Source organism: Bos indicus, chromosome 7, assembly GCF_029378745.1.
Source record: "Bos indicus isolate NIAB-ARS_2022 breed Sahiwal x Tharparkar chromosome 7, NIAB-ARS_B.indTharparkar_mat_pri_1.0, whole genome shotgun sequence".
Taxonomy (NCBI): Eukaryota; Metazoa; Chordata; class Mammalia; order Artiodactyla; family Bovidae; genus Bos; species Bos indicus.
Window position 1 is genome coordinate 39,852,398 of NC_091766.1, and position 5,691 is coordinate 39,858,088.

The window sequence follows — 5,691 nt, forward strand, 5'->3', positions numbered from 1 at the left end:
AGGCAGGACTTGTTTTGAAATATGGACTGAGTTCAGGGGACCAGAGGAATCAGAGGATCTAGGAACACTTTGGTGAGTGGCAGAGGTGAGGGTTGGTTCTCTATGGGTTCCAAAGGGAGTAGGAAATATAAAGCCAAGAACTGAGAAGGCTATGGGGGTGGGTTGGGTTAAGAGATTGTTATCTAGAAACAAAATGGTCAGCTCAGGGGACAGTGTTGAAGGAGAGGTCAAAAATGCATCCCTTAGGAGGAAAGGAGAGAGAGAGAGAGAGCCAGAGAGAAGCCTGTTACACACACGCACACCCCCACACTCTTCACACATAAAGGTATGTGTGTGTGTGTGTGTGTGTGTGTGTGTGTAGTAAAAAAAGTGATGGGGTTGGAGAGACATTGATTTTGTAAACTTCTATGTGGTTTATTCTCTATTTATTTGGCCAATAAACTGAGTCGCTCACAGGTAAAACCTAACTTCATACCCCAGATTTGGTTGGAACTAAGAAGTTCCTTTGTATATTGAAGTAATTCAGGCTCATGTTTAAAGATTAAAATTGAACAAACAAACAAAAAAACAATACTTTAACCTCCCTCCCTTCTTCATCCTTTCCCTCGTCATCCCAGTCTTGTTGCCAGAAGGAGAACTCAGTGACTTTGGGGTTTGGTTTGCCTGTAATTACTTCCTTATGTGTAAATTTTATCACCAGTCCCTGTCTATTGCCCCTCTGGTCAGAGGGCTCATGATTAAGTCATTTATACTACCCTCTACCTCCTCACCACTCTTCCCCCATGACTGTTACAGGCTCATTTTCTCCCATATATATGTACATCTACATTTTTGAACAATCATTTTTCAACTAAGGAAGTGAAAGAAGATCTTCAGGAATGAAGGAGATCAGAGAAATTATTCTATCAAAGGACATTTATGGAAATAAAATACTGGAGGGTATTTCAAGCAAAATGAACCCAAGGAAAGATAAAGTAGATGAGATATGTAACATAAGGAAGAGTGGTGTGCAGCAAAATTGCCAAAAGTAATGAGTGTTATTTTAACTGTGGCTAATGTAGTGATTTTTAATGTAATTTTTAGAAAATAGTTCTTAACATAGAAGAAGGACAAAATGTATTTAAAAACATCTGAAACGAAACTTCCAGATTATTTCAATTAACCTTGGGAGTTTGGAGGGGGATGAGTAGAAAGAAAGGGAAGAGAAGTAAAAACATGTTCAATATTTTGTCTCATTGAGAAGTGACCAGCACTTCTAGACACACTGAGGAAAAAAAAATACTCTCTTACATTTTTAAGAGTAATTACAAATAGAAATAGGTTACAGAACTTTAAAACCACTAGAGGGAGCACAAAGAAAGAAAATTGTACAACCCGACTGTTAGGAAACAAATATGCAAGAAGATATTGTTTCATAGGAACATAAAATAACAAGACAAGAGTAAAAGTCAAAGCAAATCAGTAAGCACAATAAATGTGACAAATTAAGTTCTCCTATTAAAATAAAGAGATTTTGTCATGTGGGAAATATTTTACCCATTGTTTGTGTTCTAACTTTATTTATAGTATCATTCATCTTCAGTTCAGTTCAGTTCAGTCGCTCAGTCGTGTCCGACTCTTTGCGACCCCATGAATCGCAGCACACCAGGCCTCCCTGTCCATCACCAGCTCCCGGAGTTCACCCAGACTCACGTCCATCGAGTCAGTGATGCCATCCAGCCATCTCATCCTCTGTCGTCCCCTTCTCCTCCTGCCCCCAATCCCTCCCAGCATCAGTCTTTTCCAATGAGTCAACTCTTCGCATGAGGTGGCCAAAGTACTGGAGTTTCAGCTTTAGCATCATTCCTTCCAAAAAAATCCCAGGGCTGACCTCTTTCAGAATGAACTGGTTGGATCTCCTTGCAGTCCAAGAGACTCTCAAGAGTCTTCTCCAACACCACAGTTCAAAAGCATCAATTCTTCGGCGCTCAGCCTTCTTCACAGTCCAACTCTCACATCCATACATGACCACAGGAAAAACCATAGCCTTGACTAGAAGAACCTTTGTTGGCAAAGTAATGTCTCTGCTTTTGAACATGCTATCTAGGTTGGTCATAACTTTCCTTCCAAGGAGTAAGCGTCTTTTAATTTCCTGGCTGCAGTCACCATCTGCAGTGATTTTGGAGCCCCCCCAAATAAATCTGACACTGTTTCCACAGTTTCCCCATCTATTTCCCATGAAGTGATGGGACCGGATGCCATGATCTTCGTTTTCTGAATGTTGAGCTTTAAGCCAACTTTTTCACTCTTCTCTTTCACTTTCATCAACAGTAGTGAAATAAAATATATATGCTCCAATCAATAATGAATCCTTGGTTGCACAAGTGTTTCCATATGACCCTGAAAGGATATGTTGCCACATTTTATGCCTTATTTAGAAATTTTAAATATTTTAAAAAATGGTTTCCATCTAACATAACAAACAGATACTATTTGTATGTCCAAGGAGCCAGGAGAGAGTGTAGATGACACAGTGGAATCCACCTTATGCCGGGGAAGGAAGCACTGGTTTGACGCCCATGAGCATGGAGCATCCTTAAATAACAGCCTAATCACTTTTTTCTATTAAAATCTCTTCATGTAACTCAATCTCTGTCAAATCCTATTTAAAAAAGGATTTGACAGGCTGCTTAAAAAAAAAAACATAGTCGAAGCACACTGGTCAAAGCGTGCCCTCTTTTCCCTTTATGTGAACCCTTTATGTGTTCTCAACAGGGCCTGCATTAGCTGATGGCTTCTTTACAACCAATTCTTACTCTCCATGATTCTGCTCATTATAAGAGGATATTGGCTAATTCTTTACTAGACAGGGATTCCTTTAAGGCTGGAGTGTCCAATGAGGATGCCTTTGGGCCACACTCCTAAAGTCACTCCAGAAATGCCTGTTGACCTTGGAGAATTCAGGGTGGTTGAGTAGTGGAAGGGTGTGTGAGGCCCTTGTAGCCCTTTATGTCCCCCAGGACCTAGCTTAAAATGAATGCCTGAGCTGGTAGTGTGTTTCTCCTTCTCTCTCAACACAAGTGTGCATGTCACCATTTGTGTGACAAAAGCACAATGGTAGGCGCCCTGCAAGCTGACAAGCACAGGACTTTCAGTCTAAGTTTCTTGGAAAACAACAAAAGAAGGTATGTAATAGGAGAGTTCAGGGAGCCATGCTATGGGCTGGGGGAAGGTTGCTGAGAAATTAGCAAATTTTCTGCCTCTGAGCAGTGCAGAGCAAAACCCATCTCCTTTAATAACTGTCTTCTCTTCTGTGGATCAGGTCATGTGATTGGCTAGCATCTTTTGTGAGGAAGAATTACTGCTGGTACCCAAGGGTCAAGGAGACTTGGCTGCTGAAAAGCAGGAGCCAGAATTGTAGAGGAAAAAAAAAAAATAGTTACATAAAGACATTTGTAAATGTGGCCCCATGAGACATTTATACAAGTTTAAACTATATGAGGCAACTTAAAAAATGAGAAGAAAGTATGTATACAGAGGTAAGAGGAAATTCATTCATGAAGGCATTGGAAGAAGAAATTTTGAGCAGAAACTTGGGGAAAGAGATTAGCAGAGAGAAGAGGTGGGTGGGATGCTGGGAGAAAATGCATGGGGGCGGAGGTAACCACCATGGGTGCTTGGCTGGTAGAGATTAGGGGCCAAAAATAAACAGAAAGAAGACTGGAAAAGCTAGAATGAACAGTGAGAGGTAGTGAGAAAGAGGACACAAGTTCCTCCATGGACTCTGAAGATGAGGGAAAGCTTTATGTATTTTCAAACTCAGTATAGAAGGGGACTTCCCCTCTCCCCTACATTTACATCTGTTCTCACAAGTTTATCTTAAGCTGTTCTTATTGCCATTTCTTCTGCTGTCTTTCCTTTTTTTTTTTTTTTTTTTTTGCAGAAGAATTAACCGATCTACTTGTGAATTTGGCATGACTTTTTGTTCCATCTTCCCATGTTGTATGTGAGAATGGCCTTTATGCTGGGGGTGTTCTCAGGCTCCCCCACCCATGAATCCTCTCAGACAACCTCATGGCGAGGTTGGTATACACCAAGGAGAATTGGCCAAAGTGACCCAATGGAATAGCTGTAAAGATGTGTTCCTCACTGACCAAAGGCAGCTGAGTTCAGTTCAGTCACTCAGTCGTGTCTGACTCTTTGCAACCCCATGGACTGCAGCATGCCAGGCTTCCCTGTCCATCACCTGGAGCTTGCTCAGACAAATGCAGCTGAGGCTCCTTCCCTTTTCACTTGCAGCTCCCCAGGAGTCCAGAGCTCATCCTCTTTTTAAACACAGGCGTGTATGCATTTCTTGAGGCTTTGGAATGAGGTGCTCAGGTGCAGCTGGTAGGAGGGGGCACAGGGTCCTGTCCCTGCTGGAGGACGCACCCGGAAGTGCAGGAAGTGGCAGCTGGGGGTCTCCATCCCACTGTGTCCAGCTGTGCTGTGTCCAGAAGTCACAGAAGTGAACTCTGTATGCTGCCTTTGGATTCCTGCTGTGACATTCTCACCTCTCCCCAGGTGGTGTGTAGGACCTCAGGGAAAGACCAATAAAAATCTCAGGATTAACCTTTCCAAATAGTCCCTCAAACAATCACCATTTTTCTTCCCATCCTGAATCACTTCAGGTCCTTTGAATGTCCGATTGACTCTTGGCTGCCAACTAGGACAATGTTCCACTTCCTTCTGTAGAATAAAAGGTCCTTTGCAATTTGGTCCCATCTATTTTTCTTTCCAGGACTGCCTTCAACTGGTGATTTTTGTAAACTCTCATGGCAAGCCCATAACCTATTCCTGCCCCATACATGCTAACAGCCTCCCTCCACTCAGTGCTTTTACCCTTCCCTTTGTCTCCATCATTTCCCTGATCCTGTTCTTTATTCAGTGTCAATTTTAGGTTAAATCTGTCCCTGGGCCCTCCTCTGTCTCCCCAACCCTCCGGGACTGGGACCCACCATTTGAGCTCACTACTCAGCTCCCTTTGCTGTCCTGGGATGTCTCTATGGGGTGCATGCACCAGCCTGCCTCAATATGGAGCATCACCATCAGGTTGGGGCTCTGAAGTTCATTGTTTTCATTTCCATCCACTAACCCAGAACCCCAGCATCTGCACAGGCCCCTCCCTAAACATCAGGCATTTCTTTCTGGGAGTCCTCCATGTGCTTGAATTCCCCTGTACCACAGCTCTGACTTGTCCCCTAGGAATGATGTCAGGGTGGGGGTAATAGCTGGTTAGGCTGGCACCTTGGTCCATTGTGCTTCATTCCCACTAACACCAAAGTGGCACAGTGGCATATGGAAAAATGGGGTAAGGGTGGGATAGTCATTGTTTCTCCTCTTTTTGAGCTTTGCTCCATTAGAGGAGTCCCAGCACAACACCCTGCTGCATTTCCAAGTTGTATGTGAACAGCTATTGCAGGTTTTACTCATGGCCAAGTTCCAAGATTATTTTTCTTACTGTCCTTAACCCTGTGGAGGTAAGAGTTGAGCACCAGAGTTAAGAGTTGAGCACCAGACCTTTCCTAATCCTCAGTGGATATTCCTGTCCAGTCTCTATATGTTTTGCTATGATGGTGAAGAGAAAGGGGCAGGCATGGCCATCCTGCCTCCCTGGAACCCCAGAGATCCTGGGCAGCCAGCTGGAGCGTCTTCTCCCTGCTCTGAGCTTCT